Genomic DNA, 10,408 nt, shown 5'->3' on the forward strand with positions numbered 1-10,408 from the left:
TGCTCCTTCCTCTGAACCACACTGCTTCTCCACACTGCATTCATTCAATACTATTTACTGAGCATTTACTGTGTGCATGACACTGTTCTAAGCATTTGTGGAAGGGGGCAGGAGCATATCCAATGTGCTTTTTCCCGATGTAAATTTTTCCACCCTGTCATGGACTCCTGAATGGTCTCATAGTTCACTGATGCTCCCCATGGGCCTCAGCCTCCTTTTTTTATTCATAGCATTGGTTAAGCATTTACTGTGTGCCAGACACTGTACTAAATGCTTGGTTAAGATACAAGCCAATCAGGTTGGACACACAGAGGGCTCACAGTCTTAACCCCCATTTCACAGATGAGGTAACTGAGGCCCAGAGAAGTGAGGTGATGTGCTCAAGGTCAAACATCAGATAAGTGGCAGAGCTGGGATTAGAACCCAGGCCCTTCTGACTCCCATTGCCATGTTCTAACCATTAGGTAACCCTGTTTCTCAGCTTTGCTCCTAGCACAAAGGAATGAGAGGGATGGAAATGGCCCCCATGTAGACTTTCCTCAACCCTCGAGGTAACATAGTCAAGAATGCTTTCTTCCTGAATTGGGTGGATAATCACAGTTGCTGAAACAGGAAACATAAAATCTGATCTTTTCAGGGCATTTCTGGCTCCCACTGGGAACGGCACTGCTTATAGCCTCCAAAGTCATTGACAACTGAGGCTGATTTGCGAGTTTGAAGAAGGGCTGATAACAGTTTTTTAATGTTATTTGTTAAGCCCTGTGTGCCAGGCACTGTACTAAGTGACTGGGGTAGATACAAGGTTGGACACCGTCCACCTCCCACGTGGGGCACACATTCTTAATCCTCATTTTATAGATGAGGTAAGTGAGGCACAGAGAAGTGAAACAACCTGCCCAAGGTTACGCAGCAGACAAGTTGCGGAGCCCGGGTTTAAAACCCAGGTCTTTCTGACTTCCAGGCTGTACTCTATCCATTCGGCAACACATTTTGAGTTCTGGCTCCTGAACTGGCACAGGAATGGCCTGAAACACTCCAGCAGTCTCTCATTTCCCCCTGTCTGTAACTGATTTTAACATCCGTGTCCCCAACTAAGCTGTAAGCTCCTTCCCGTCAGGGATCATTTCTACCTCCTATATTGTGCTCTACTCTCACAAGCACTTAGCGCAGTGTTCTGCACACAGTAAGATGATCAATTCAACACTGAGATTCCTCCTTTTCTCAGCTTCATTACTTCTCACGCTGAAAATAACTCAAAAATCTTACAAAAGTTCCCAGGGGCAAACACTGACTTCTTATCTGTAACATTGTGGTTAAATTAATAACTAACTATAAATATTGAAAACCTTTTCTTTTTCATTTTCAGCATGCTACTTTTGAATAGGGTTGGCAGTGATTTGGTCACTGCTAGAATAATTCTCAGTAGGATTAAAGACGCCCTGATGTTCTTGCTTTGTTCTCCTTCTGCACACCAATCTCCAAAGCTGACAGAACCCTCTAACGCTATGTTAAGCCCAATTAATGAAAAAATACTGTGAGCTCAGTCTTTTCAAGTCTCCTCCTTTGCTTTTGAGTCAGGCTGCTATTAGATATTCAAGTAGTTTCGTCTTTTGGACGTCACGTCACTGAATTCGAAGCATTTTCCTGAACCTGTACTTTTCTGAAAACAAACCATTTTCATCTGAAATCCGATTCAAAGGAACATTACACCGCATTACGGTCTCAAACAATCCTGCCGGATGGTGCCTGTTTCTTTTACAGCTGAGTGAAAAACAGGGCCAGACCTATAATTATCTTTTCTATCGGCATTTTTAATAAGGTGGGATAAATGGTAGCCTCAGGCCAGCAGAGGGTGCTTGAAATAGGGGAAAAAAAATCCAAATCGGAATCCAGGCAGCAGTAAAAAGATCTTCACTTGTTGTCGAATTATGTATTGATCAAAAACATAAGACGCTCTAGGGCTAACCCTGTGTTGTTCCTTTGATCCCTTCCTATCTCTCATGTTACTGTTCCGCGGTGCTGATGGAGAGGCCCTCGCAGGTAAGGGCTGGGGAAACTGTGCCTTTCAAATATTTTAAATACAAACGTTGGCCCAAATAAAGCCACCTAACTCCTTCGACTAAGAAGTTAACTAAGAAGAGGAACTGGAATTTGCACAGGGGAATAAATTTGAAGCAAAGTGCCCCCTTTAAGTGGGGCCTCCTAAATGGATAACATGTCCGTGAGAGGGAATGAAGAATATTTCAGTTCATTCAGGGTTGCAGTTCTTGAGAGTGTGAAGCAACAGAACACATGCAGTCTCAGTACTGATCTCCACCAGCAAAGGGGAGAATCTTCACTTGAAGCCCCCAGATAATTAATAATAATAATAACAATAATGGTATTTATTAAGCACTTACTAGGTGCAAAGCACTGTTCTAAGTGCTGGGGAGGTTACAAGGTGATCAGGTTGTCCCACAGGGGGCTTACAGTCTTTATCGCCATTTTACAGATGAGATAACTGAGGCCCAGAGAAGTGAAGTGACTTGCCCAAAGTCACACAGCTGACAATTGGCAAAGCTGGGATTTGAACCCATGACCTCTGACTCCAAAGCCCAGGCTCCTTTCCACTGAGCCATGCTGCAAAACATATAAACCGAATAAAATTGCCTCAATTTACCCCCTCATTTTAAGGGGGAAGACCTGATTCGAGCCCTTTAAGCAGTTATAGTAGAGGACATCTATGTTTAGACAGGGGTGAGAGACACAAGACCAGTGGTGGTATTTAAGTGCTTACTATGTGGTAAGCATTTGGGGAAGATACACAATAATCAGGTCGGGCTCGGCCCCCGTCCATATAGGGGCTGACAGTCTAAATTCTAATCCCTGCTCTGCTAATTGCTTGCTTTGTTACCTTGGGCAAGTCATTTAACTTCTCTGTGCCTCAGGTTCCTCAAATGTGAAACGGGGATTAAACACCGCTTCTCCCTCAATCAGTTGGTCAATTGTATCAAGTACTTACTGTGTGCAGGGCTCTGTATTAAGCACTTGGGCGAATAAAACACCTACTTAGACTTTGAGCCCCAAATCTTAAATGCTTAAAACAGTCTTGGTAACACAGTAAGCATTTAACAAATACCATTAAAAAACTAGGAGAAAGAACAGGTATTTAAGTCCCATATCGCAGATGAGGAAACTAAGCCTCTAAGAAGTTAAATGACTTGCCCAAGGTCACACAGCATACAAGTGATGTTGCTGAGACTAGAACCCAAGTCCACTTATTCCCAGGCCTATACTCTTTCCATTAGGACACACTGCCCAAGGTCTCTCCCCACTCCTTGCCCATCCATGGATAGTATTCATTCATTTAATCATATTTGTTTATTCATTCATTCATTCAATCGTATTTATTGAGCACTTACTGTGGGCAGAGCACTGTACTAAGCGCTTGGGAAGTCCAAGTTGGCAACATTTAGAGACGGTCCCTACCCAACAGCGGGCTCACAGTCTAAAAGGGGGAGACAGACAACAAAATAAAACATACAAACCGAATAAAATAAATAGAATAAATATGTACAGTAAAATAAATGAATAAAGTAATAATTCTGTACAAACATATATACATATATACAGGTGCTGTGGGGAGGGGAAGGAGGTAAGGTATTTAGCACTTACAATGTGCAAAGCACTAGAGAAACAGTGTGGTTCAGTGGAAAGAGCCCGGGCTTTGGAGTCAGAGGTCATGGGTTTGAATCCTGGCTCTGCCACATGTCTGCTGTGTGACCCTGGGCAAGTCACTTAACTTCTCTGAGCTCCAGTTACCTCATCTGTAAAATGGGGGTTAAGACTGTGAGCCCCACGTGGGATAACCTGATCACCTTGTAACCCCCCAGTGCTTAGAACAGTGCTTTGCACATAGTAAGCGCTTAACAAATGCCATTATTATTATTATCATTATTACTAGAGTGTACACTGTATTAGTGCTGTCAAGAGAAGCAGCGTAACTTAGTGGAAAGAGCATGGGCATGGGAGTCAGAGGTCATGGGTTCTAATCCCGGCTCTGCCACTTATCAGCTGTGGGACTTAGGGCAAGTCACTTCATTTCTCTGTGCCTCAGTTACCTCATCTGTAAAATGGGGATTAACACTGTGAGCCCCACGTGGGGCAACGTGATTATCATATATCTACCCCAGCACTTGGAACAGTGCTTGGCACATAGTAAGTGCTTAACAAACACCATCATTATCATTATTATTATTATTATTACTAAGCACTTGGGAGAGTGCAATATAACAATAGACACATTCCCTGTCCACAGCAAGCTTAATAATAATAATAATAATGGCATTTATTAAGTGCTTACTATGTACCTCCTCTCCGATCTCCCATCCTCCAGTCTCTCCCCAATTCAACCCATACTTCATGCCACTGTCTGGATCATCTTTGTGCAGAAACGCTCTGGGCATGTTACTCCTCTCCTCAAAAATCTCCAGTGGCTACCAATCAACCTACGCATCGGGAAGAAACTCCTCACTCTCGGCTTCAAGGCTGTCCATCACCTCACCCCCTCCTACCTCACCTCCCTTTTCTCCTTCTCCAGCCCAGCCCATACCCTCTGCTCCTCTGCTGCTAATCTCCTCACCATGCTTCATTCTCGCCTGTCCCGCCATCGACCCCTGGCCCACATCCTCCCCCGGCCTGGAATGCCCTCCCTCTGCACATCTCTTCCTCCCTTCAAGGCCCTACTGAGAGCTCACCTCCTCCAGGAGGCCTTCCCACACTGAGCCCCCTCCTTCTTCTCCTCCTCCTCCCCCTCCCCATCCCCCCCGCCTTACCTGCTTCCCCTTCACACAGCACCTGTATATATGTATATATGTTTGAACGTATTTATTACTCTATTTAATTTGTACATATTTATTCTATTTATTTTATTTTGTTCCCTGTCTCCCCCTTCTAGACTGTGAGCCCACTGTTGGGTAGGGACCGTCTCTATATGTTGCCAACTTGTACTTCTTTATTACTCTATTTATTTATTTATTTATTTATTTTACTTGTACATTTCTATCCTACTTATTTTATTTTGTTGGTATGTTTGGTTCTGTTCTCTGTCTCCCCCTTTTAGACTGTGAGCCCACTGTTGGGTAGGGACTGTCTCTATGTGATGCCAATTTGTACTTCCCAAGCGCTTAGTACAGTGCTCTGCACATAGTAAGCGCTCAATAAATACGATTGATTGATTGATTGATTGATTCCCAAGAGCTTAGTACAATGCTCTGCACACAGTAATCACTCAATAAATATGATTGAATGAATGAACAAATGCCATCATTATCGTTATTATTATTATTGTTACTAAGCACTTGGGAGAGTGTAATATAACAATAAACACATTCCCTGTCTGCAACAAGCTTAATAATAATAATAATAATGGCATTTATTAAGCACTTACTACATGCAAAGCACTGTTCTAAGCACTGGGGAGGTTACAAGGTCATCAGGTTGTCCCTGGTGGGGCTCACAGCCTTCATCCCTATTTTACAGATGAGCGAACTGAGGCACAGAGAAGTTAAGTGACATGCCCAAAGTCACACAGCTGACAATTGGCGGAGCCAGGATTTGAACCCTTGACCTCTGACTCTTTCCTACTGAGCCACGCTGCTTCTCATAATATCTCAATGTCTAGAGGTTTGGTGATGGAGCCTCACTCAAGGCACATCTCCTCCAAGAGGCCTTCCCTGACTAATCCATTTTTTCCTTTCCTTCCATCCACATCTGCATCTCCCAGACTTTATTCATCAATCAATCAATCAATCAATCGTATTTATTGAGCGCTTACTATGTGCAGAGCACTGTACTAAGCGCTTGGGAAGTACAAATTCATCACCCCCCCTCAACCCAACATCATTTAGATACAAATCTGTAATTTATTTATATTAATGTCTGCCTCTCCCTCTATACTGTACGCTCATTGTGGGCCATATAATATAGTGCTCTGCACACAGGAAGGTCTCAGGAAATACGATTGATTGATTGATTGATTGACTGATGGTCATGTTCCATTCCGACTTGCCCTTTGGAGTGTGACACAACACGGTTTAATTTCAAGTGGAACACTCTAGGCAGCCGTTGCCCTTTATCTGATCAACCGTGATTCCTGCGATCTCCCGAGGCTCTCAAGCAGGAAATGTGTGAGGCTCCAGGTTTCTAGACTGAACACATTCAAGGCAGGCAGTGTTATGACTTTTTATATGATAGCTTAGGTCTTCAAGTGTTGAGGACAAACTGCAGCTATTCAGCGATATAAACCGTGCTACTGAGGCGAGGGTACAGCTTTTATGTTTAGACCAAAATTCTTCCCAACTGCCAGGAGAGGGTGAAAAAAAACACCCTCAAAGTTGAATGATTGCTCTCAATCCAAGTGTTCCCTGCCACTAAGGAGTGAGAATATTATAAGTGGGGGAGATGGAGAAAAATGACTTAATAGAAGGAAAGAAAAAGAAAATAAAGCTTCATGGCCTAATAGAGCCTTCTAGACTATGAGCCCACTGTTGGGTAGGGACCGTCTCTATATGTTGCCAACTTGTACTTCCCAAGCGCTTAGTACAGTGCTCTGCACACAGTAAGTGCTCAATAAATACGATTGATTGATTAATAGAGCACAGAACTAGGAGTCAGAGAACCTGGGTCCTAATTCTGATTTGTCTCTTTGTGCTGTGTAACCTTGGCCAAGTCACTTAACTTCTCTTTGTCTCAAGTTCCTCATCCTTAAATTGGGGATTCGCTACCTGTCCTCCCTCCTCTCTTAAACTGTGGTGGGATGGGAATTATGTCTGACTTGATTTTATTGTTTCTACCCCAAGGTTTAGTACAGTGCTTGACACATAGCAAGCACTTCAGAAATAGCACGGTTGCCTCCTTGTATTAATTGCCAAGAAAATGGTATCAGTAGGGCTCAGACTTGATGGAAGAGAGGAGAAATTATTATTAAGTGCCGAGTCATTTCCGATTCATAGCGACTCCATGGATATAATTTCTCCAGAACGTCCTGTCCTCTGCCATAATCCACAAACTTTCTAATGGTTCTTCCGTTATTGTTGCTCTTCCACATTTTCTTTGGACTCTGCCTAGCATTAGTGCCTTCTCCAGAGAATTAATCCTCCTGATTATGAGTCCAAACTATGCTAATCCAAGTCGAGTCATTTGACCTTCCAGAGACCAGTTTGGTTGAATTAGTCATTTTGGTTTCTGTAGCCATAGACTTTTCTTGGTAAAATAAGGAAACAGGTTTACCATTGCTTCCTTCCATGCAGTGAAACTTGAGTCTCTGGCGTTGTCTTTGATCAACATTTTGATCATTTGATAAACCACCTTTGACTCCTTCCCAGTCCGCTGCTGCCCAGAACAGGTGAAACAACTTTGTCCGATGCTTCCGCTTAGACCTTTTCATTGTGGGTAACCCTAGAAGCAGCATGGCTCAGTGAGCATGGGCTTTGGAGCCAGGGGTTCAAATCCCAGCTCTGCCAATTGCCAGCTGTGTGACTTTGGGCAAGTCACTTCACTTCTCTGGGCATCAGTTTCCTCATCTGTAAAATGGGGATTAAGAATGTGAGCCCCCCGTGGGACAACCTGATCACCTTGTAACCTTCCCAGTGCTTATAACAGTGCTTTGCACATAGTAAGTGCTTAATAAATGCTATTATTATTATTATTATTATTATTAGAGAGAGTATTTCTCAATGGCATAGGTCTAAGCTTCATTGACATACGCAAACTCTCCTGCCATAGGAAGTTGTTGATTCATAGGAGAGAGAGAAAGGAGAAAGGAAGTGATCAAATTATGCCATAAAAATTCAATCTTCATGTTAATAGCAAAATCTAATGATTTCGACTTTGGGCAAGTCACTTCACTTTTCGGGGCATCAGTTACCTCATCTGTAAAATGGGGATTAAGAGTGTGAGCCTCCCGTGGGACAACCTGATCACCTTGTAACCTCCCCAGTGCTTAGAACAGTGCTTTGCACATAGGAAGCGCTTAACAAATGCTATCATTATTATTATTATTATTAGCGAGAGTATTTCTCATTGGCATAGCTCTAAGATGCATTGACATATGCAAACTCTCCTACCTTGGGAAGATGTTGATTCATAGGATAGACAGAAAGGAGAAAGAAAGTGATCAAAGTATGCAATGCAAATTCAATCTTCATGGTTCTTCAATCTTTTAGACTGCGAGCCCACTGTTGGGTAGGGACTGTCTCTATATGTTGCCAATTTGTACTTCCCAAGCGCTTAGTACAGTGCTCTGCACATAGTAAGCACTCAATAAATACGATTGATGATGATGATGATGATGTTAATAGCAATATCTAATGATTTTGACACACATTAGTGCTACCTTCCCCTCTCAGTGTCACATCTGGAGAGGTCCCAGTCCTCTACCAGTCTCGACTACAGGAGGGAGAGTCAAGCAGAGGCATATCCATTCCATTCCTAGCTTGGGCAGTGGCTAGCGAGTGGAAGGCAATCTGTTACAAGTCAAAACTCACCTGTGCTGGGCAGCAGCGGCACAAGAATCAAGGACAAACACTCAAATCGACTGCATGGAAGGAGGAAATGGTGACACACTTTGGTACTTTTACCAAGAAAACCCTATGGATACATCCCAGAATGGTTGCAGACGGAGGTGGGACGTTCTGGGAGAGATGTTTCTACGGCACTGCTATGGTTCGAAGATGACTTGACGACATACAACAAGATAAGTGTTACCTTATTTAGCCATTTAACAGTCCATCAAATCCCCACTGAGGTACATGGAATATCTCTGAGGCAGGAAAGACAATTCAGAGAAGCTATTTATTCATTTTTATTTTTTTGCCAATTTGAGCTCTCCCCATCCTTAAGGACTAGGTCAGGAAGTCCAAGGTTGGACAGGCCCGGAGAGTCAATCAATCAATCGATTGTCTTAATTAATAACAATAACAGCAACTATGTTATTTATAAAATGCTTACTATGTGCCAGAATCTGTATTAAATGCCGGGAGGACCAGGGGAGATACAAGAAAATTGGACTAGACGCAGTCCCTGCCCCACACTGGGTTCACTTAATATTGAATTAAATGCTTAATCCCCACGTTATAGATGAGGGAACTGAGGCCCCGAGAAGTGAAGTGACTTTCCCAAGGTCACACACCTGCCAAGTGGAGGAGATTGGGATTAGAACCTTACATTTCCCTTTAGTCTTGAGTTACTCTAAGGAATCATCATCATCATCATCAATCGTATTTATTGAGCTCTTACTATGTGCAGAGCACTGTACTAAGCGCTTGGGAAGTACAAATTGGCAACATATAGAGACAGTCCCTACCCAACAGTGGGCTCACAGTCTAAAAGGGGGAGACAGAGAACAAAACCAAACATACTAACAAAATAAAATAAATAGAATAGACACGTACAAGTAAAATAAATAAATAAATAAATAGGGTAATAAATATGTACAAACATATATACATATATACAGGTGCTGTGGGGAAGGGAAGGAGGTAAGATGGGGGGGATGGAGAGGGGGACGAGGGGGAGAGGAAGGAAGGGGCTCAGTCTGGGAAGGCCTCTTGGAGGAGGTGAGCTCTCAGCAGGGCCTCGAAGGGAGGAAGAGAGCTAGCTTGGCGGATGGGCAGAGGGATGTCGTAGCCCAGCTGATTTCCAGTTTCCCAGATATTTCTGAGAGCAGCTATATTTGTGGGCCAAGCTAGAAGCTTGGGTGCCCTCCATACTGAACACCTGAGTTGGATTTGGGATCCCCACAGCTATCCCAGTAAAGCATCTATCCCAGTATACCTTGAGGTCAGTCCCCAAACTGACCTGTCCTCAGCCTGGGGGCAACTTGGGAGTGGACAGATCTTCAATATTCTGGATTTAAAAGACATGGATTGACCTAAAGTCACATTGATCCCAGAGGTTGGTAGAGCAGGAAACTAAGACAATGGCAATAGGCCCTTTGAGTGATTTTTTTCCCTGTCAGACTACAAGGACACAAGATTGCAGGTTCCAGAGTAACTCACAGTGCTGGGAGAGAGTTCTGCCATGTGGATTTCGTTGATCCTGCATGATCCTGGGTCCATTCATTCATTCATCCATTCAATCATATTTATTGAGTGCTTACTGTGTGCTGAGCACTGTACTAAGCGCTAAGAGTACCAGACACTATTGGTTTGGGAATAGGGTCAGAGAAGCAGCTAGGCTTAAAGGATAGATCGCACGCCTGGGAGTCAGAAAGACCTGGGTTCTCATCCTGGCCCTACCGCTTGTCTGTTGTGTGACCTCGGGCAAGTCATTCCACTTCTCTCGGCCTCAGTTAGCTCATCTGTAAAATGGGGATTAAGAGTGTGAGTCCCATGTGGGACAGGGACTGTGTCCAACCTGATTATCTGTT

At 43.5% G+C, this 10,408-nt stretch overlaps 1 non-coding gene across 1 annotated transcript; it reads left to right on the forward strand.

Annotated features, from left to right (window-relative positions):
* The first annotated feature begins 8,377 nt into the window (after positions 1 to 8,377).
* LOC119936705 lies at positions 8,378 to 8,515 on the forward strand. Its single transcript, XR_005453826.1, has one exon. It is a non-coding gene; the product is annotated as a small nucleolar RNA SNORA7 (small nucleolar RNA).
* The last annotated feature ends 1,893 nt before the right edge of the window (positions 8,516 to 10,408 follow it).

The sequence above is a fragment of the Tachyglossus aculeatus genome, chromosome 1 (genome assembly GCF_015852505.1).
Source record: "Tachyglossus aculeatus isolate mTacAcu1 chromosome 1, mTacAcu1.pri, whole genome shotgun sequence".
NCBI classification, from domain to species: Eukaryota; Metazoa; Chordata; class Mammalia; order Monotremata; family Tachyglossidae; genus Tachyglossus; species Tachyglossus aculeatus.